The sequence below is a fragment of the Amia ocellicauda genome, chromosome 2, assembly GCF_036373705.1.
Source record: "Amia ocellicauda isolate fAmiCal2 chromosome 2, fAmiCal2.hap1, whole genome shotgun sequence".
In the NCBI taxonomy this organism is placed as follows: Eukaryota; Metazoa; Chordata; class Actinopteri; order Amiiformes; family Amiidae; genus Amia; species Amia ocellicauda.
In genome coordinates, this window is record NC_089851.1 from 26,694,584 (window position 1) to 26,718,972 (window position 24,389).

The following is a 24,389-nucleotide window of genomic DNA, read 5'->3' on the forward strand; positions in this document are numbered from 1 at the left end:
TAAAAACAATATCAAAGCGGAGGTGTGAGTCTTTATATTAAAATGCACATTTCACCTCATTAATTACATTAACATGAAGTACAAAAAAAAATGTAATGTCTGCAAAACAGTAAAGTCACCTCCCTCTTTATTTGGCTGTTGTATGCAATGTGAAATTAGGAGTCAGTAGACTGTTTATTGAAATGAATATTGTACATAGCAACTGACCCATCATTTCTGCTTGAGGATACTAAATCATTGAACCCAAACAATTATACATATGTGAGGTTTTATAATAACTTTATCGGGTGTAATTTGCATTCAGTTTAGTGGGAAATAAAAGGTCTGTTTCGATTTAGGATTAACTGAGTTTGATATCAGATTTTGGACTGAAACAATTTAACACAAAAACAAAGTTATTCAGTTTTAATCCTTAGTCGGCAACAAGATTCAATCGTAATACAAGATAGCTTATAATTGCAACATTTGATTTAGTATTTGTGAGAGTACTTTTAAATGTGCATTTTTTGCCACTGAATTGTTGGATATCACACTGGTTTCCAGTGTTTAAAAACTGACACAGTCAGACTTTCATTAGCTGTAAATAAGAGTGACCTTTATCCTAGAATGAAGTAGACGCATAATTGGCAGATCCTTTACCCCCCCACCTTCACCCATATAATCTCAGAAGACCAATTATCAAACAGAATCACATAGTGTGCGGAACTTTGCTTCATTTAGAAGCCTGTGCCAGCCTGGACTAGGCCATGACATGGTATTTATGTACCATTTATACATGTGCTGCAGCTGAGTCCTGAGTGGAAAAATAGAAGATTGTGTGCCAGATCTTCTCTCTGCAACAGATGGGTGACTATTCTAGCAATGATTATATTTCACGAATGCTTCAGAAGTTATAAATATTGTTAACCTTTGTGTAATCCTTGAATGAGAAATTAGTATGCTTTGTTTAAGCTGGAAGTACATGCTGACTTGGGTCCAAGTTAATAGGTTGTTTTCATTTGAAGTTTGGATATGGGTAGTTTAAATGCGAAAGTGCGTGATTAAATTGCTTAGAGAATGACGTAGGCAAAGACATTACATTACATCATTACATATAAACCTTTGAAACCATTGTCAGGCTTCTAGAATGTTCTGTAAGTCACATTAGTTGCATGTCCAAATGTTCCATCTTCCTATCACTATACCGTGTTCAACAGTTATGTGTCCTGTATCTCTATTGTTCTAATTCCCCGGTGTGTGCAATCAGTCTCCTCCTTGTAACAGCTCATCCTTGAACTTAAAAAAGATAAAGCTTAGATATAGAACTGTACATTTTCAGTGGTTCTTACGGAGTTAGAATTAATGTACTGTTGCTATAGCCTGTATCTAAGTGGTGCTTCTGAAAACTCAAATTTGGAAACTTTGAATGTATTTTTGGAAACGCAGCACTTTCTCTTCTCTTTCTGGAATTCAAATATAAATCAAACCCTGTGTATACAAGAGCTTTCAATTTAAAGCTTAAAAATAAGAATAATTAAACCTCAGTCTCACAATAAATTACGCTGCAGCTACTGCGACTAATTGTATCTGTCATAACATCATATAAGCAATGCAAATAGATAAAAGAAAAGAAGTACCATGCACAAATTAAGATTATATATAATAAAAAAACAAGAGTATTCTTCAGGGGCTTATTAATGATCTCCTGCAGTGCTATATAACCACATTCTGTTTTGTTATTCCCCTTAGAGAGAGATCTTATTCTCTTGGTAGAGTTCCCGCAAGGCAGACAATACTGCTAGTTATTACGAACTCTATTTGCTTAGATGTAACTTGATACATGACAGAGAGAGTAAAATGGCTGCTTGCTGTGGACTGCACTTCAAACAACTCATCACAATAGGAAAATAATCCAATGTGTTGAGTTGTTAATCATAAAGCTAGTTGAAAGGTAATGCCCCCCTCCCCGCCACGAGAGCCACATACAAGCCTCCTGTCTGCTTTAAGAAAACTTTTTTTCTGATGCCGTTTCATATGTCAGCTGAGTTCTACTCGAATATAAATTTAAGCAGTGATTAGAAACAAAAAGAAAACACATCTTTCATGTATTACTCTTTGCAGTCCCAGTGAAATTGACTGTACATGACCTTCTCACTGAACATCTAGTGGGAACAGATTCATGCCTGAATATGGTAAAGCGCATGTGATTAACAAACTTATATGTACAAAGACTTGTTTTCTGCAGCTATTAATTTTAATCAATGTGTTAACAGAAGCAGATGTTAATTTTCACACTGGAACTGTTGAACTGTCAATATCTGCTATTTTTAAAAATGTAATCAGTTTGTTCTCCCTCCCCTCTGTATTGTATCTCCTTGCAATCTCTGCTCTTCCCTGGTTCTCCTCCTACCTCAATGGCTACACCTATCAGGTGCAACTGCAACCTCTCCTCACAGGTGTGCCCCAAGGCTCTGTCCTGGGCCCCCTCCTGTTCTCTATTTACACCTGCTCTCTGGGCCCCTTCATCGCATCCCATGGGTTCTCTTACCCCTTCTTTACAGGTCTTACTTTATTTTCCTTCTTCTGACCCCTCATCCCCTCTCATCTCTTCCTGTCTCCCTGCTATCTCTTGGATGCAGTTACATCATCTCAAGATTAACCTTCCCAATCCTGATTGCCTCTTCTTTCCCTCACCCTCATCTTCCTCACCGTTTACTGATCTCTCCATCTGATCTCTTGCGGATTCTTCTTGAGCAACATACACAGAATCCGTCCTTTCCTCATCAACTACTCAAGTCAACTGCTCATCCAGACCCTGGTTCTCTCCTGCCTGCAACTCCCTCCTGGCTGGCCTGCCTGCAATTGCTACCCACCCGCTCCAATTTATCCAGAACCAGGGTGCTTGTCTGGTGTTCTCTCTGCTTCGATTCACACATGCTACTCCATTTCCTTCACTGGCTCCAAATTTCAGCTTGTGTTCAGTTCAAGACTTTGGCTTTTTGCTACCATTGTCCAGACCACTCTGGTCCTCCTGCGCCAGAAGACTCACTCTACCCATCACTCAGCTAATGCTGAGTATTATGACATTATGACATTTGCCAGACAGTTTTAATAATGTTACTTTCATTAAACTAGGCTGATTTATTGATAACTTAAATCAACAAATGCACTTCTCTAAACTATTAACTAAAAATTAGTTTTATATGTGGCTTTTTCAAATGACTAAAGATTTAAACAAAGTTGAAGCTGCCTTTAAAAGGTGGATTGCTGTGCATGGGGATTTGTTCAGAGGTTTTAAACACCCACCCATTACCATTCACCACCCAGCGGAAACAGAATATGGGGAATTGTGAAATAATATCTTCAGAGAACCAAAACCTTTGGTTTATCTAGCCTTTTAGATATTTAAAATCATTAAAGGTCCTTTTAGCAGACAAGCCTTGCCTAAGGTTATTCAAGGAAAATAAAAAAATAAGTTGTGTTATGGCCTTGTTAATAAATCTACTACTACACAGTGTTAATATACCTCTAGCATTTTACATTTAGTTTCAGGTATTAAAATAAGTAATATGTAGGTTCAGCTTAAGGAAAATCTAAGTATAATTATATCCTCAGTACACCAGAAAAAGCATGTGGAAATCAATATTTATTGTTACATAGGCGCTTCAGGCTTGTGTGGGATTGAAACAGACAGACAGATTAAATAGTAGACAAGAGGAACTTTTTTCACAAAATAAATAAAAATACAGATTTAAGATTAAAATGGATAGCGTAGTATAATTTTAGGGTGTCCCCACTTAACAAAGCCTCACCCACAGAGCAACAAACCCACTATGTTAAAGGACCGTTCCCCTGACAGGGGGGGTTGTACACTCCACAACATTCAGAAAGGGATTACATCATTGTAACAAGTTGATATACTTTGAGCCCATTACACTCTCCCCCTCTAAACTCCTCCTCTGCAACCTCAGTGACTGAATGACATCACATCAAAATGTGCAGTCAGAGCTTGGGTTTGAACTGTCGACTTTCAGGCACAAATCCGAGCGCACCACTCCACACAGTGTGACCAGCAGAGTGACAAACTGGGCCCTTGACAGGGGGTGATTTTTGCTCCGTACTATGATCCCGAGAGGGATAACGTCACTGTAACAAGCTCACACACTATGGCCCCCGTTACATAATGTCTACTAACATTTCCAAGATCACGTGTTGTCAATAGAAGAAACAAACATGATAAAAAGGTAAAACAAACAATCATTCACAGTGCATTTAACTACACTTGATCTTCATAATAGTAAAGACAAAAAAAATGATCAAATGTTGAAAGGGGTTCTGAATGGTCTGTATTTGAGATTGGGCTTCTCTTAGGAGCACCTGAAATTACTTTTTGACATGCATACTTAAAACAGGTCCCAGGCATCTAGGCTTGAGCTCCTTGTTCTTCTCTATAGTACCACCCTTCATAGCACTGCCCTTCACAGAACCTTGTGCTTACTTATCCGTTTCATGTCTTAGGAGATGGGACATACATTTTTGTTTCTTGTTTTCTTTCATAGTTTTTAATGTTTGTATTTATATGAAGAATAGTATGTTCCAATCCATTATTTAGACTTTCATGTGACCTATCTATAATTTTCACTTACATTTCTAATTAGCATTTCAAACACATACCAATTCCCTTAGCATATTCCTTTCTCATTAATAACCTCAGACGAAAACCTCAGAAGTTGATTAATTTGCATAGGTATGTCCCTAAACCATATTTTCTGACTGTTGTTTGCTATTTCAGGAGTTGTTATTATTTCCAAGAAGAACAATGGTAATTAAGAAGGGTATCATAATTCTTATTTAAAATTATTCTAAATCCACTATAAGAGAATGTTATGACCTTCCTGTATGGGCGTTATTATATACAATCTCATAGTTTAATTTAAATAGCATGAATGATTGGACAGTGTGCAAGGCAGAGATTTGAAATCTTGATATTGCTCAACAGGGGGTGATTTTCATCAGTGAACAGGCAATGGGAAATGTACAAGAAAACAAAATAAGTTTTTCAAAGGTTTTACAGCTCCAAGCTAATCTGTAGTAGACAATGCCCACAAGGGAGATTCTAGCAAAATGTATATCATTCAGTAGATGGCAGTGCTGAGAGAATTCTTCTATTTTAATTATGAGAACTTATATGGATGAAAAGACAATTGAAGACAGGAAGAAGGATTTTTGGTAACACTGTCTATTATGGTGTCAATAATAAATGATTGGTAAATAGGTTATAAAACAGTTATGAACCATTAATAATTCAATTTATAAAAATGATCAATAAACCGTTATAAGATCTGATCCCAAAACCATATTTTGTGTATTTACTTAATGATAAATGATGAAAGATATATTATAAAGGTTTATTGATCATTTGTAAATGGAATTATAAGTATTTACCAATCATTTCTTAATGACACCATAATATAGTCTTAACTGGATTTGCCTTTCGGTTTTAAATGAATGCATTGCAGTGCACAATACATTCCACAGAATCGTCTATTGTTCATAGGGTGACTACAGGTATAATGTTTCTCTCGATTGTGATACAATGTTAAGTCAATTTCGTATTCTGATGAAGAAAAGTCCTTTACTGGATAGACAATTGTGTGCAAATAATTGAACTATTTTGGAATGAGTTTACAATACTTTTTATATTTGCATATAAATGTTTGCCGTTTAATGTTAAATTCTATAATCTATAATTACAGGTTGGAAATTGTTGTGCATGGACATATGAGAATATTCCTGGCACCACAATATAAGCTAATGTATTCCACAACGTTAAATACATACATTTACACACGTGTTTCTTAATAATGTATTTAAAAGTCAAATGGCCAGATTCACAAAAAAACTAAATGTTTTGCTTATGATTTGTTCTCTAATTTGATTCCATAATCCACTATGCTCCTTCATTTACTTTCACTGTCAATACATATTTTGTAGTACTTTACAGATAAGATTTACACCAAATTCATCAATGGAGCTTGTCATAAGATGTAGACACATTCATTCCAAATAGTGATTTTTGTATTTGTAGCCTTACATATAAAAGGTCAAGGGCTTACAAGAGCTTTGTATAAACATCTGTTTATGAGAACACCTGACTCTACTGTAATGAAAAACTCATTGCTTACCCCCCATGATTTCTATTATTGTTTTCTTTATTAGCCTATTCGATGAACATGCTTAAGTTGTTCCACCTTTTCCAAACAGGTATAATAATCTGCCTTTCAAAATAGAAAAAAAACAAACAACTGAAGTGACTGTAATTGAAGCAGCTCTGAGGTTGTGAACAGAAGCCTCATTTAAAAGCCCATGACCTCTTGTACTCAGGTGGCTGTGTGAAAGTGATGTTAATCAGTTATATCTCAGATTCTGAGGACATGTTCCCTTGAGGTGTTAGTTATACTCATTTGCATACCTGTAAAACTAAAATGAAAACACAAACACTTGACAATACTCATGAGGGAAATACATATTTTGCCAAACATTATGTAACAAGCCAGAAAACAATATATCTTTATACTTTTCATCATCATCATTACTATTGCATTAATTCAGAAGACATTCAAATATCGATATGAAAAAATACATTAGAAAAAATATACAAAATCCTGCACTTATTAAAACCAGAAAATAAATTCAGATTTACACATATTAGCGGTCGACATGTTCCTGTGTGCTGTTGGGGTTATTAAAATCCATAAATAATTTGCCTGAGATGGACAAAAGGAATTGTAATATATTTAGTTACTCCTTAGTTATAATAACTGCATTAGTTTGTTAGTTGCACCAAAATGCAATTATTCCTTGAAGCAAACTTGGATTGATTAAATTGAGTTGCTCTGGATCCTCTGTACCAGGGAATATATGGTAGAACCTGCCCTTAGGATAAATTGTGATATGTGAATATATTTCTCTAATACTAACATTGATAATATATTTAGAGTTATGAACTTGGTGTACATTATATATAACATGGTTGTTTTGTATACATTTGCATTCAGTACAAGCAATACTTGAAACAGTTAATGGTGAGGCATTACATTATTTATTAGTATTAATATTATTTGATTTAATTGGTGAAAATAAATAAGTGAATTTTTTAAGTCAATTAAAAATAAAATGATTTGCAAGTACATTTGGATCTGTAGCAACCATGGCTGTGACATATGATATACGACAGAGGTAGTCAATTATTTTGTGTCAGTGTCCACATTTCTTGGTCAAGGTATAGTCAAGATCCAGACATCGGCGGGGGTTCACACCTTCAAATGACCCTTTCCAACACACACACACACAATTCTGTGAATTAGTAATTTACCCTGTTGCTTATATTTAGTACATTAATTTGACAAAGTACAAAATAAAATGTTAAAATAAATGTATATATTAGTATTAAAATGGTTTCAGACCACTTAAATTCTAATTTGTTAAAGATTATTGTAGTCATATAGATAAACATAATATAAAATTTGAAGCATTTTGTGTCTTATTAGATTCAAGTATTTACCATTTCCCCTTGTCCCACTGTGCACTGCACAAAATTAGTGTTGAAAAATGAGGGCAAAGACGATTGGGTCATTCAGGGCGGGGGGTCTGGGGGTGCTCAAAATCTCCATGAAATCAGGCAGATTTGGAATCAAACATATCTTTGCTTCACAACCACACATCACCAGCGGAAAATCCCATATCAACCAACATTATATATGCAAACTTCTGGTGCTAGTCAATCACAGATCTGTCGGTGGGTCTCTGTGATTGAAACGGGTGAGGATGCACAATTCCCAATGTGTGCGCTGCTAGAAATATGCGTCTGCTTTGGAAATCATTTGTTTCCACCCCTGATGTAGGAGTTTCTAGGTGAACACAAGCTATGGCACTGTGCACCCCTCGGTCATGTGTGTGCACTTTTATATTTTACAAGCGAGGTTGACATATGTCCACACGACAAATGATGCACATTTTAGCTGCTTATTTAAAGAAATCAGGAAAACCGAATACCTGTTTTGTTTTTTGAGGAGTACAAAGTGCCGCTCTTGCCCCAGTCCAGAATGTGTACAGAGACACCGAACAGGGAATCTGCGAGCAGCAATCAACTCACTGACTAACTAAAGGGAACACTAGCTCTATATAGGACATCTATATTAATACGTCACATCCTATTGGCTAATAACCAGGAATTGCTGCTACTAGGTTCCACATAATAATAAGCACTGAGTGCAACAAACCTCCGTAACATTACATTAAGAAAAATTATATATATACGTATATACACTCAACTAAAGGATTATTAGGAACACCTGTTCAATTTCTCATTAATGCAATTTTCTAATCAACCAATCACATGGCAGTTGCTTCAATGCATTAAGGGGTGTGGTCCTGGCCAAGACAATCTCCTGAACTCCAAACTGAATGTCTGAATGGGAAAGAAAGGTGATTTAAGCAATTTTGAGCGTGGCATGGTTGTTGGTGCCAGACGGGCCGGTTGGAGTATTTCACAATCTGCTCAGTTACTGGGATTTTTACGCACAACCATTTCTAGGGTTTACAAAGAATGGTGTGAAAAGGGAAAAACATCCAGTATGCGGCAGTCCTGTGGGGTCGAAAATGCCTTGTTGATGCTAGAGGTCAGAGGAGAATGTGCCGACTGATTCAAGCTGATAGAAGAGCAACTTTGACTGAAATAACCACTCGTTACAACTGAGGTATGCAGCAAAGCATTTGTGAAGCCACAACACGTACAACCTTGAGGCGGATGGGCTACAACAGCAGAAGACCCCACCGGGTACCACTCATCTCCACTACAAATAGGAAAAAGAGGCTACAACTTGCACAAGCTCACCAAAATTGGACAGTTGAAGACTGGAAAAATGTTGCCTGGTCTGATGAGTCTCGATTTCTGTTGAGACATTCAGATGGTAGAGTCAGAATTTGGCGTAAACAGAATGAGAACATGGATCCATCATGCCTTGTTACCACTGTGCAGGCTGGTGGTGGTGGTGTAATTGTGTGGGGGATGTTTTCTTGGCACACTTTAGGCCCCTTAGTGCCAATTGGGCATCGTTTAAATGCCACGGCCTACCTGAGCATTGTTTCTGACCATGTCCATCCCTTTATGACCACCATGTACCCATCCTCTGATGGCTACTTCCAGTAGGATAATGCACCATGTCACAAAGGTCGAATCATTTCAAATTGGTTTCTTGAACATGACAATGAGTTCACTGTACTAAACTGGCCCCCACAGTCACCAGATCTCAACCCAATAGAGCATCTTTGGGATGTGGTGGAACGGGAGCTTCGTGCCCTGGATGTGCATCCCACAAATCTCCATCAACTGCAAGATGCTATCCTATCAATATGGCCCAACATTTCTAAAGAATGCTTTCAGCACCTTGTTGAATCAATGCCACGTAGAATTAAGGCAGTTCTGAAGGCGAAAGGAGGTCAAACACAGTATTAGTATGGTGTTCCTAATAATCCTTTAGGTGAGTGTACATATATTATATATACGTATATACCCACACACATATATACATTATATATATATATACACACACACACACACACACATATTATACAGTGAGGGAAAAAAGTATTTGATCCCCTGCTGATTTTGTACGTTTGCCCACTGACAAAGAAATTATCAGTCTGTAATTTTAATGGTAGGTGTATTTCAACAGTGAGAGACAGAATAACAGCAAAAAAATCCAGAAAAACGCATTTCAAAAAAGTAATACATTGATTTGCATGTTAATGAGGGAAATAAGTATTTTATCCCCTATCAATCAGCAAGAATTCAGGCTCCCAGGTGTCTTTTATACAGGTAACGAGCTGAGATTAGGAGCACTCTCTTAAAGGCAGTGCTCCTAATCTCAGCTCGTTACCTGTATAAAAGACACCTGTCCACAGAAGCAATCAATCAATCAATCAGATTCCAAACTCTCCACCATGGCCAAGACCAAAGGGCTGTCCAAGGATGTCAGGGACAAGATTGTAGACCTACACAAGGCTGGAATGGGCTACAAGACCATTGCCAAGCAGCTTGGTGAGAAGGTGACAACAGTTGGTGCGATTATTCGCAAATGGAAGAAACACAAAATAACTGTCAGTCTCCCTCGGTCTGGGACTCCATGCAAGATCTCACCTCGTGGAGCTTCAATGATCATGAGAACGGTGAGGAATCAGCCCAGAACTACACGGGAGGATCTTGTTAATGATCTCAAGGCATCTGGGACCATAGTCGCCAAGAAAACAATTGGTAACACACTACGCCATGAAGGACTGAAATCCTGCAGCACCCGCAAGGCTCCCCTGCTCAAGAAAGCACATGTACAGGCCCATCTGAAGTTTGCCAATGAACATCTGAATGATTCAGAGGAGAACTGGGTGAAAGTGTTGTGGTCAGATGAGACCAAAATTGAGCTCTTTGGCATCAACTCAACTCGCCGTATTTGGAGGAGGAGGAATGACCCCAAGAACACCATCCCCACCGTCAAACATGGAGGTGGAAACATTATGCTTTGGGGGTGTATTTCTGCTAAGGGGACAAGACAACTGCACCGCATCAAAGGGACGATGGACGGGGCCACGTACCATCAAATCTTGAGTGAGAACCTCCTTCCCTCAGCCAGGGCATTGAAAATGGGTCGTGGATGGGTATTCCAGCATTACAATGACCCAAAACACACAGCCAAGGCAACAAAGGAGTGGCTGAAGAAGAAGCATATTAAGGTCCTGGAGTGGCCTAGCCAGTCTCCAGACCTTAATCCCATAGAAAATCTGTGGAGGGAGCTGAAGGTTCGAGTTGCCAAACGTCAGCCTCCAAACCTGAATGACTTGGAGAGGATCTGCAAAGAGGAGTGGGACAAAATCCCTCCTGAGATGTGTGCAAACCTGGTGGCCAACTACAAGAAACGTCTGACCTCTGTGATTGCCAACAAGGGTTTTGCCACCAAGTACTAAGTCGAAGGGGTCAAATACTTATTTCCCTCATTAACATGCAAATCAATTTAGTTTTTCTGATTTTTTTTGTTGTTTTTCTGTCTCTCACTGTTAAAATACACCTACCATTAAAATTATAGACTGATCATTTCTTTGTCAGTGGGCAAACATACAAAATCAGGAGGGGATCAAATACTTTTTTCCCCCAATGTATATATATTATATATTATATATATATGTGTGTGTATATATATATTATATATACACACACGTATATATAGATATATATGATAAAAAGTTAATTAAAATTATTCTTGCAGTCAAAATAGTCTAGCAGTCCGGATTTGGCCCGCGGGCCGCCTATTGACTACCCCCGATATAGGAACTTCTGTTGTACATCACTCACTCCACGATATAAGTAAGCAAATGAATGTAAGTGACTCCATACAGAACATGTACTATGACTATTCCTCAAGGACCTGGCTGATCTAATGAAAGTGTCCATCAAGCCAGTCTCCCAGGTTTAGTGGTATAGAAAAGGAAGAGGGAGATCATTCACCAGAATAGACTATTCTTGTGTCAAAAGTGAACTCAAGTGACAGAGCTCATGCTACACTTGTCAAGATCATTACGCATCTACAAGTAAAATATTTAACAGTGGGAACATAAAAGTATATTGTACATACATGCATACACAAGTCACTGACTCTGTGATTGCAGGCTTATAAAATCAAACTACCGATTTCTACTTCCTTAAAATGAATTGACAGGGTGCCTTGAATCATTCAAGTATTTCAAATCAATACATATTGAATTTAAAGCAACAATGAACATTAATGTGTTGGTTCCAGAAGATAAATACCATGGATGAACTGGAGTGATGAAAGATTGGAAAGTGTTGAAAGTCCTGCCATGAAGTACATTTTTCAAGGCTTTAACATCTGAAGGTTACTGCTATCTAAAAATACCACTGCTTTTCTTGGTACTTTAATTGGTACACTCGGTTGTCTTTATGAAAGCATTTGGTCTTGAGATGGGTTTTTTACTTCAAATACTTATTCCTACAAATGTTTAACTCCAATGAATCTTATACAGGATTTTCCAGTTCTGACCCAAATACATTGCTTTTTTAATGTCTCTCTTAATCCATATCTTAAAATTATTTTTCTTTGGTCCCTTGCATAACGTCATATTTCAATCAAAATAGCTTCTGGACTCATCAAAGCTCAATCAGAAATAAGTATCAGTTCAAGAATATATATTTTTGGCAACAGTATTATGCATCTCTTAACAGAGGAACCTCAACATCACTCAACGCTTGTACAACATGGAACGTGGGTCGCAAAAAGGTCACCACATTGTTCTACCTGAAGCTGACGTTACATCTTTGATGTTAACATAGGATGTTGTTACAATATTACTACAACTGTGAAAACCTGCTGGAATTATCAGCAGTGATTCATAGATTGAAAACCCTATTTTTTTATTTTTTTATAAAGCACTATCCTCAAGAAACTATTTTGTTCAGAAATGTTTTTGTTATGTTTTGTTGTATTGTAAGGATAGCTAATTAAATTGAAAATAATGTGACACTGCAAGCTGCCAGCTGCTTCAGTGTGGAATACATATTTTTAAAATTCATAATTTATAATCATTTTCTCTAAAAATGTGTCCTTTAAAGTACATGTCTACATGACATTTCAAATCATGGTTTTTGTTTAATATATTAACTACTTGTAAGGTACATTTATTTCCATACAGACTAATTGTGTTCGACCACAAGAGGATATCAGCTATTGTGTTTTGTTTTTGAACATTAAATATTTTGTTTAATATTGTATTGTTTGGTAAGTGATTGGTCAGGTTGTGTTAAAAGGATTTCCACAGTGACTGTTAGATTTCAGTGTGACTGGAGACGATAACTAATGGGTAAAAACATGTTTTTATGTCACAACTGCACACAAGTGTTTTCAGAAAGGGTATCATACCTAACCATGGGAATAACATAGGCCTACATCTATAATACAAGCCACACTATATACAAATACACTAGGTATACAGTACTGTGCAAAAAGTTTAGGCACGTGTGAAAAAATGCTGTAAAGTAAGAATGCTTTCAAAAATAGACATGTTAATAGATTATATTTATCAATTAACAAAATGCGAAGTGAATAAACAGGAAAAAAAAATCTACATCAAATCCATATTTGGTGTGACCACCCTTTGCCTTCAAAACAGCATCAATTCTTCTAGGTACACTTACACAATGTCAGGGATTTTGTAGGCAAATAGTCAAGTGTATGATTAAACAATTATACCAAACAGGTGCTAATGATCATCAATTCAATATGTAGGTTGAAACACAATCATTAACTGAAACAGAAGCAGCTGTGTAGGAGGAATAAAACTGGGTGAAGAACAGCCAAACTCAGCTAACAAGGTGAGGTTGCTGAAGACAGTTTACTGTCAAAAGTCATACACCATGACAAGACTGAGCACAGCAACAAGACACAAGGTAGTTATACTGCATCAGCAAGGTCTCTCCCAGGCAGACATTTCAAGGTAGACAGGGGTTTCCAGATGTGCTGTCCAAGCTCTTTTTAAGAAGCACAAAGAAACGGGCAACATTGAGGACCGTAGATGCAGTGGTCGGCCAAGGACACTTACTGCAGCAGATGAAAGACACATCATGCTTACTTCCCTTCGCAATCGGAAGATGTCCAGCAGTGCCATCACCTCAGAATTGGCAGAAAACAGTGGGACCATGGTACACCCATCTACTGTCCAGAGAAGTCTGGTCAGAAGTGGCCTTCATGGAAGACTTGCGGCCAAAAAGCCATACCTTTGACGTGGCAACAAGGCCAAGCGACTCAACTATGCATGAAAACACAGGAACTGGGGTGCAGAAAAAACTGCAGCAGGTGCTCTGGACTGATGAGTCAAAATTTGAAATATTTGGCTGTAGCAGAAGGCAGTTTGTTCGCCGAAGGGTTGGACAGCGGTACATGAATGAATGTCTGCAGGCAACAGTGAAGCACGGTGGAGGTTCCTTGGAAGTTTGGGGCTGCATTTCTGCAAATGGAGTTGGGGATTTGGTCAGAATTAATGATCTCCTGAATGCTGAGAAGTACAGGCAGATACTTATCCATCATGCAATACCATCAGGGAGGCATCTGATTGGCCCCAAATATATTCTGCAGCATGACAACGACCCCAAACATACAGCAACAGTCATTAAGAACTATCTTCAGCGTAAAGAAGAACAAGGAGTCCTGGAAGTGATGGTACGGCCCCCACAGAGCCCTGATCTCAACATCATCGAGTCTGTCTGGGATTACATGAAGAGAGAGAAGCAACTGAGGCTGCCTAAATCCACAGAAGAACTGTGGTTATCTTTCAGGTCGGAAGCACTGCCCAAGGGGGAGGGGTTTATGCGCACTTCCGTAGGAACCCGATCGAAACGTCACTATCAAAGCTGCCGTTGGCCCCTGCGCTCGTCACTCAGAACAAGTCCCTTTCCACTTCCTGTTCTATAAAACGTGACGTCAGCGCAGGTTCGTCCTCTTTTGCCTCTTCGCTGGACCCAGGAACGTAAGCTCTCTGCGTCTGTGTGTTGCATTAGACCTTAAAAACTGCGTATTTCGTTGTTCACCAACGTTTTTTTCGCTACACATCGTCTCCGTCTTGTGTGCGTTTAGTTATTATTGATAGCTAATCCCGATTCTGTCCCGTCCGCGCACCGGAGGTCCGGCTGCGCTTTCGGTTTCAGTTTCGTTCACAAGAAGAGCCTTCTAAAAATAATAGTCATGGTTATATAGTGCTATATATATTCCGACTGCTTGCTGTGTTGGTTTTTTGTCCACAGGGCTTTTTCCTCCAGGAGCGCTAGTAGCGGCAGTAAAATCTTGTGTGTCACAAGAGATCTTGCCCGCGTGAGGTGCTCCTCTGCCGGCTTGCGCCCGTACTACAGCCTGCAGCCCAGGCCACAGCCACCACAATTTGACCCTCAATGTGCCCCTGGGGACAGACTACCACCGAGCAGTCATGACGACAAACACCTCCAAGCATGGTTGGGGAGCAGTCTGCGATGGACATGGAGTCCGAGGCAGATGGACGGAGCCAGCACAGGCCCTCCATATCAACATCCTGGAGTTACAAGCAGTACTCCTTGGACTGTGTCATTTCCTGCTGGTCCTGCGGGACAGATATGTGCTGGTTTGGACAGACAACACAGCGGTGGTTGCCTATATCAACAGGCAAGGAGGTCTCCGGTCACGCAGACTGTACTGTCTAGCATGCCGTCTGCTTCTGTGGGCGCAGCCATGGTTCTGCTCCATCAGATCAGTTCACCTCCCAGGCCTGTCCAACACGACGGCGGATCTCCTCTCTTGGGGAGGCCCCCTGGTCTCGGAATGGCGCAATTTCTTCAAGAGCTGTTGGACGAGGGCAAGTCCCCGTCCACGTTCAAAGTGTATCTGGCGGCCATCTCCTCAGGTCATGTTCGGATTGATGGCGAGCCTCCTGGGTCTCATTTTCCGGCTGCACAGTTTTTAAAGGGAGCTCGACGGCTACGGCCTCCTTGAAACCTTTCACTGCCCGCATGGCACCTTGATGTAGTGCTGGACACACTTTCCCAAGCTCCATTGGAGCCACTGAACTCAGCTGAGCTTAAGCTGGCGTCACTTAAGACTGCGTTTTTGCTGGCAATCACCTCTGCAAAACCCATGAGCGAGTTACACGCCCTGTCCGTACACCCATCGTGTGTCCGTCTTGTGGGAGATGGCTCCATGGTCACGCTACGGCCTAACCCTGCGTTCCTCCCGAAAGTGCCATCTCCATTTCATGTCAACAGGCCTATTGAGTTGATGGATTTTCATCCTCCTCCCTTCGCTTCAGAGCAAGAGAGTCGGCTTCACCTGCTCTGCCCTGTGCGGGCCCTCAGGTGCTATTTGGAACGCACTAAGGACATTCGGCGCTCAGACCAACTGTTTGTGTATCTTATGGAGCACGGACACAGGGCCAGGCACTTTCAAAGCAGCGCCTCTCGCATTGGATTGTGGACACCATTACCATGGCCTATGAGTCTACTGGGACCTCAGTCCCTTATCACCTGGTGGCCCACTAGACTCGAGGTGTTGCCACATCGTGGGCCCTTTTTCAAGGTGCCCCCTTGGCAGACATTTGTGCGGCTGCAGCTTGGGCCTCGCCGCTTACCTTTGCCCGTTCTATAGGTTGGATGTGACGGGACTGGTCCCTTCAATTGGGAACCCGGTGTTGGCTGCAGTCGAGCCCCAGTAGCCTACAGGCTCTGGCTCCTGCCTTTCCTCTCCCAGTCTGCCCCTGTAAGTGAATCCTGAGGGAACTAGTGAACCGTGTCTTTCCCTTCCACCAGACTATGCCTTCCAGGCGAGCACCCACGCGAGCTGCTCGTGGATGTACAGACAGCCCTGTCGATGTGTTCCCAGGGCTTGTCATGCGGCCTACAGGCATGTTGCCTTACGAGGCCCCCCTGTATATAGTTCGTTCATTATACTTGTTGGCCTGTACCCCGCTCTGTATATTGGTGAGCAGGTCTGTGGCCCACTCTGGCTGTTGTATGCCATGGAGCAGGGGACCGCTGCTGTTGTCCTCCAGCGGAGGGCACTTGAGTCCTCCAGTGCCCCGCTGTGTACATAGTTAATTTATTCACACAGTAAGAGCTGTAGTTGCCCTGCGTTAGCTGCGCTATTCGACAGGTGTCAACTACTCCTGTGTTCCACGTGTGGCGCATGAGCCAGCTCCTGCACCCCGTGATGTAAATATGTGTATATATGTATTATGTGTTAAACAGCAAGACTGTGGCTCCATTCTAAAATTGTAGAATGGAGTTCACTGCCGCTGTTCCCAGCTGATGGCTCTTGAGTTGCACTGCCTCGCTGTGTATATAGTTCTTTTGTTAACACAGTAGAGCTAATGTTGCCCTGCGTTAGCCGGTCTAACCAGCAGGCGTCAACTGCTCCTGTGTTCCATGGGCGGCGCATGAGTTTGGTCCTGCACCCCGTGGTGTATATAGTTCGTTTGTACGAAATCTAAATTGTCAGCACAATGGAGCTCTTCCACTCTGTAGTGTTTAGTCGAGTTGGATGCGATTGTGCTGCGCGCCGACAGCATGAAGGTCTTGCTGTCACGCGATATACACTCACCTAAAGGATTATTAGGAACACCATACTAATACTGTGTTTGACCCCCTTTCGCCTTCAGAACTGCCTTAATTCTATGTGGCATTGATTCAACAAGGTGCTGAAAGCATTCTTTAGAAATGTTGGCCCATATTGATAGGATAGCATCTTGCAGTTGATGGAGATTTGTGGGATGCACATCCAGGGCACGAAGCTCCCGTTCCACCACATCCCAAAGATGCTCTATTGGGTTGAGATCTGGTGACTGTGGGGGCCAGTTTAGTACAGTGAACTCATTGTCATGTTCAAGAAACCAATTTGAAATGATTCGACCTTTGTGACATGGTGCATTATCCTGCTGGAAGTAGCCATCAGAGGATGGGTACATGGTGGTCATAAAGGGATGGACATGGTCAGAAACAATGCTCAGGTAGGCCGTGGCATTTAAACGATGCCCAATTGGCACTAAGGGGCCTAAAGTGTGCCAAGAAAACATCCCCCACACCATTACACCACCACCACCAGCCTGCACAGTGGTAACAAGGCATGATGGATCCATGTTCTCATTCTGTTTACGCCAAATTCTGACTCTACCATCTGAATGTCTCAACAGAAATCGAGACTCATCAGACCAGGCAACATTTTTCCAGTCTTCAACTGTCCAATTTTGGTGAGCTTGTGCAAATTGTAGCCTCTTTTTCCTATTTGTAGTGGAGATGAGTGGTACCCGGTGGGGTCTTCTGCTGTTGTAGCCCATCCGCCTCAAGGTTGTACGTGTTGTGGCTTCACAAATGCTTTGCTGCATACCTCGGTTGTAATGAGTGGTTATTTCAGTCAAAGTTGCTCTTCTATCAGCTTGAATCAGTCGGCCCATTCTCCTCTGACCTCTAGCATCAACAAGGCATTTTCGCCCACAGGACTGCTGCATACTGGATGTTTTTCCCTTTTCACACCATTCTTTGTAAACCCTAGAAATGGTTGTGCGTGAAAATCCCAGTAACTGAGCAGATTGTGAAATACTCAGACCGGCCCGTCTGGCACCAACAACCATGCCACGCTCAAAATTGCTTAAATCACCTTTCTTTCCCATTCAGACATTCAGTTTGGAGTTCAGGAGATTGTCTTGACCAGGACCACACCCCTAAATGCATTGAAGCAACTGCCATGTGATTGGTTGGTTAGATAATTGCATTAATGAGAAATTGAACAGGTGTTCCTAATAATCCTTTAGGTGAGTGTATATATATATATATATTGTACATTGTTCAGCTAGGCTACTCTGTTGACTAGCCAGCTATGTATTATATTGTATTTTTCTCATTGGGTCTGTGGCCCCGCTCCTATTGGATCAGGGGTCCACTGCCATGATATTGCGTGGAGGCCACACAAGTGCTTGATTGCCCGCACCAGACATTGTGCAAGTAGATTACGGCCTCGCTCCTAGCTGCACTAGTAGAGCAGCTGGCCTTGCTCTTGTAAGCAGAGGGCGTAAGAGTTAACCTCTGTAGCCACGCTTTGTATATGCTGATTGCAGACAGTTCCCAGTAGAGCGTGACTACGGTCCTCGCTCCTGGACAGCGCAGGTGTGGCCGTACGGGACCCCTGAGGTTACTGTCTGGAGTTGTGTTGCCGAGACCCCCTAGCGCTGCACCTCGGGGCAGGCTCCCTTATCAGCCTCCTCCCTTGCGATGGTTTTGTTATACAGTAACCCCCCCCCCCCTTGGGCAATGCTTCCGACTTGAAAGATAATAATAGACTGCTTATGCAACCCCGGTTATCTGAAAAAGGAAGCACTGCCCAAGGCTTGCAAGGTCGCACGGGAGTCCTGGCTCCCAGCAAAAGAGGACGAACCTGCGCGGACATCACGTTTTATAGAACAGGAAGTGGGAAGAGACCTGTTCTGAGTGACGCGAGCAGGGGGCCAATGGCAGCTTTGATAGAGTGACGTTTCGACTAGGTTCCTACGGAAGTGCGCAGAAACCCCTCCCCGTTAGGCAGTGCTTCCTTTTTCAGATAACCGGGGTTGCATACGCAACCTATCGTTAGTTCTCCAAGATGTTTGGGCCAACCTACCTGCCGAGTTCCTTCAAAAACTGTGTGCAAGTGTACCTAGAAGAACTGATGCTGTTTTGAAGGCAAAGGGTGGTCACACCAAATATGGATTTGATGTAGATTTTTCTTGTTCCCTCACTTTGCATTTAGTTAATTAATAAATATAATCTATTAACATGTCTATTATTGAAAGCATTCTTACTTTACTACACCTGCCTAAAACTTTTGCACAGTACTGTATATGTATATATATATGTAATATAATAGGCTCCTTCGCCCCAATTCCCTAATCACTGTACTTTTCTTCTGCCACAGAACCATGCCACAGTAGGGGAGGCAAGAGGGAAATTAACACCTGCAATATTAATAATTCAATTAATGTATTAATTAATAAATTGTTAGTTAAAAAGAACAATTGCCATGTCAACTGGATGACAACAGAAACTTAGAGTACAGTCACCTTATGATGTTGAACTTCTCTCCATATCTGCTGTTGGCAGGGTGTATAACAGTTTTTGTTGTAATGTTGAGAACTTTTAAAATGTTCACTGTATTTTGTATTATATCATACATCATCCTGGATGAATGTGTCTGCTATATGATTATATTCACAGTACACTTGCATGCATACACATTCACAAACTTATTTACAGTAGATACTTAACCTAGGCACCTTTTTGGAAGTGGTGGTGGTGGTGGTTGGGGGGGGAGGTATCCAAGTGAACAGATTATACATCAAATTACTTCACCATGCTGACATAACAATGATAAAATACTTATTTTATACATTTCCCAATGTTTTTAAGGTTGTTGGATATGTCAATCTAATCTAAATTATTATTAGTAATAAAGTATGCATCTATTTACTGTACTTGTTAAATTGAAATGCAATACAAGAACGTTGAAAATAGGTTGTAGAAAAGAGGCTTTTTTAACAGTGTAGCAACATTCACACATTGTTTCTGCTTTTGACCCCAACGTTTCTAAAACCCGCTTTCAAGTTGTACTCCAAAGCTGTCAGAGAATTGCCATAACATTGTCACAACAGAAATTGCCCACTGGGCAAGCTAAGTTTTTCTATTTATATCCTGACATACTCTTTAAATGTTTACCTTTATGTTTTTTTTTTTTTTTAAGACAATAGTTTGTATGTCATATTTTATCAATTATAATTATAAAGTTCTAAAGCAGAGAAGGTATATTAATAAAACTGAGAAATACAAGCAAGCCACTTTCAGTGAAACTGAACAATATTTCTTCTACTTTATTTATGTGCTATACATATATTTTTGGGAAGTCAGTGTATATTCTGAGATTAGAAACTAAATATTCAAAGCAAGGAAAAAAAATAAAACTTTTAACAGTTCCCTACCAATTTACATTGATATTCCAGGCACTGTGATATTGAAATACTCACTGCCTATTAACATAGGAAGACAGAGTACTAATCAGTAGGAAAGACCCTAGTCAGAAAATTAGTAGTGTCTGCCATGAAGAATCAAAAATCAAGACAGTTATATGTCCTTTACAGATGCCGTGATTAATTAACTTTTACTGGCAATGAACAAAGGGATTGAGGCACTGCATATACTTTGTCTTTTTCAATTTGAAACAGTGAGTTTGAAAGACAGATAATTTCAAAATATACAAATACTTAATGCCCCTTTGAATGCACTGCTAGGGCTTTCAAGATGTGACTTTTATTTGTTGCTGATTAATGTGGCTTTAACACTGTAATGAATTGTCATGGGTTGGACAGCACCATAACATCAATATATCATGACTATGCCACTCATTAACTAATGAACATGGGGAACCTCACAAGCACCCTTCCCTGTACACATCTGGGTCCCAGAACATACTACAGGCTCGGGTACAGTGATGGAAAGAAGTATTTGATCCCCTGCTGATTTTGTACGTTTGCCCACTGACAAAGAAATGATCAGTCTATAATTTTAATGGTAGGTGTATTTTAACAGTGAGAGACAGAATAACAGCAAAAAAATCCAGAAAAACGCATTTCAAAAAAGTTATAACTTGATTTGCATGTTAATGAGGGAAATAAGTATTTGACCCCTTCGACTTAGTACTTGGTGGCAAAACCCTTGTTGGCAGTCACAGAGGTCAGACGTTTCTTGTAGTTGGCCACCAGGTTTGCACACATCTCAGGAGGGATTTTGTCCAACTCCTCTTTGCAGATCCTCTCCAAGTCATTAAGGTTTCGAGGCTGACGTTTGGCAACTCGAACCTTCAGCTCCCTCCACAGATTTTCTATGGGATTAAGGTCTGGAGACTGGCTAGGCCACTCCAGGACCTTAATATGCATCTTCTTCAGCCACTCCTTTGTTGCCTTGGCTGTGTGTTTTGGGTTATTGTCATGCTGGAATACCCATCCACGACCCATTTTCAATGCCCTGGATAAGGGAAGGAGGTTCTCACCCAAGATTTGACGGTATATGACCCCGTCCATCGTCCCTTTGATGCGGTGCAGTTGTCCTGTCCCCTTAGCAGAAATACACCCCCAAAGCACAATGTTTCCACCTCCATGTTTGACGGTGGGGATGGTGTTCTTGGGGTCATTCCTCCTCCTCCAAACACAGCAAGTTGAGTTGATGCCAAAGAGCTCGATTTTGGTCTCATCTGACCACAACACTTTCACCCAGTTCTCCTCTGAATCATTCAGATGTGGGCAAACTTCAGACGGGCCTGTACCTGTGCTTTCTTGAGCAGGGGGACCTTGCGGGCGCAGCAGGATTTCAGTCCTTCACGGCATAGTGTGTTACCAATTGTTTTCTTGGCGACTATGGTCCCAGATGCCTTGAGATCATTAACAAGATCCTCCCGTGTAGTTCTGGGCTGATTCCTCACCGTTCTCATGATCATTGAAACTCCACGAGGTGAGATCTTGCATGGAGCCCCAGACCGAGGGAGACTGACAGTTATTTTGTGTTTCTTCCATTTGCAAATAATCGCACCAACTGTTGTCACCTTCTCACCAAGCTACCTGGCGATGGTCTTGTAGCCCATTCCAGCCTGGTGTAGATCTACAATCTTGTCCCTGACATCCTTGGACAGCTCTTTGGTCCATTGGTCCTACCATTAAAATTATAGACTGATCATTTCTTTGTCAGTGGGCAAACGTACAAAATCAGCAGGGGATCAAATACTTTTTTCACCTCACTGTAAGTGAAAAGTATTTATCTTCATTACCCTATACAGGAACTTCAACAAGCATGCAGGGCATGACGTCTGCAATACTATAACACCCAGGGAAAAGGGGAAAACTCTGCTAAAATCGCCTTTAATAAAAACAGGGTGAGTTAAACTACCTAAAGCCTAATCTAATGGAACAATAACTAAAGCAAAACTAAATTAAACTCAAACCTAATCTAAAAATGCATGCGATTCCCCTAGTACAAAAGAAAACAACAGCAATCCAACTAAACAGGCTTATAAAAAGAAAGTGCAATAATACTTATTAGTCTCTTGGCTTCTTCTTCTCAGGTCGACCCAGGATAGGACCCAAGCTCCTCCACTACACAGCAGGCTAGTGTCCCTGACTCCAGTCGCTTCCAGACTCCTCCGGGCAGCACCCCTCAGCAGACCTTCCTTCTATTCTCCAGGGGCTGGTAGCATACAAGTATATTAGATTAGTCTAAACCAAACTACATTAGACTAAGTCTAAACCTTTGCAGGGTGACAGGTGCCAGTGCTGATTAACAGGAGCCTAAAAATGGCCTTCCTCCTGCAGAAAGATGCAGAGTACAAGGAGGGCGTGATGAGAGCCTTACAGCACAGAGAGAGAGATTACAACTAATAGATTGTCAACCCAGGTACCGAACAAGGCTTGACTGAGACCCCGATTTAATCACCTGACCTGGACTGGAAAATGAAAACCCACACATTCCACTGTGTAGTGGCCCAAGGCTAGTTAGGGAGAACAAGTCCTGTTTAGTTAGTGCCTGATCTGGGCTAGGATTTATTTTGTGATTTATTTTGAGAGCTTTTCTAAAGGATCCCCTCACTTTTCCCAGTGTCTTTCAACCCTGATTCCTAGACATACACATTCAACACCCCAAACTGTATCTCATTTGTTTAGTTGTATGAGTGCATTAATTCAAGTTTCATCTTTTCTACCAAAATGTATATTTTTCAGTATTATCTTTCAATAACTAGCATAGATATTCAGTTGAAGTTAGTTATTCAGTTAACATTCCCAGAATGTGTTGCATGATTAACTAATGCTAGGCTCACACTACACAATTTCTACAATCCGAATCGATTTTGAGAACACTGCGACGGCTCCGAGTAGATTGTGGGGTGCCAGGAGGGATAACCCTACCAAATCAGGGGTATATACTGTACAAAATAAAGAAAACAAGTCATTCAAGGCTGTCACCAGGACACAGGTTGAAACATGGAACAAAATGCCCATCTCCTGCCCTGTACCCTGTTGCTTGCCACTGACAATGGAAGACATTAGAGATTGTGTATTGTGAGAGAGAGAGACAGAATATAAATGGTTACAGAATAAAATGTAGAAATACAAAAATGAATATGGAAAACAACTCAATCAAAATAAATGCACATACACAACCACCTGCTATGTTTGGCAATGGGAAATAATCAATTATGTACAGATAGTACACAGGTGGTCAAAAGTCGTTTTTTGAGTCCTTCCAAAGTTCAAAACACAAAATGTCCATCAGATTCGTGACCACTATTAAAACAAATTATTAAAAATGTTGATTTGTACTCGCTGTAGTGTAAAGTCTTTTCTTTCCGTGTGGCATAAGAAAAGTTAAAAGAAAGTCTGAATCAAACCGTGTCCCAGGTCTCTCTGCTGACAATACGCTCTTCAGGCGTCTTCCATGTAATGTAGACGACTGACTTCCGTGGACAAGCCCCCACGCTGTTTCAAGGGTTGTATCTGCCTTTCGACGGCTTTAGTTGATCTCTCCGTTTCAGTTTAAAAGTGCACAAAAAACATGTTTATGCATGAAAAATAACCAAAGATGAAGAAACAAATAATTCAAGTATTTAAGTTATAGTCCTTCGTCTGCTTAAAGAGCTGTGTCTCTCACTGACTGTGACCTTTCCCCTATTCTCTCCTCCTCCCTACGGATCCTCTGGAGAGCCATTTTAAGAATTGGGCAAAAGCGCATTTGGTATTTCTTTAAAGTGACAGGAAGAATTTCTGAC

General features: G+C 40.8%; 1 long non-coding RNA gene across 1 annotated transcript; it reads left to right on the forward strand.

The window, feature by feature from the left end:
- The first annotated feature begins 734 nt into the window (after positions 1-734).
- LOC136768102 (uncharacterized) lies at positions 735-22,807 on the forward strand. The gene is made up of 3 exons (XR_010821941.1): positions 735-846; positions 22,407-22,502; positions 22,692-22,807. It is a non-coding gene; the product is annotated as an uncharacterized LOC136768102 (long non-coding RNA).
- Positions 22,808-24,389: the final 1,582 nt, after the last annotated feature.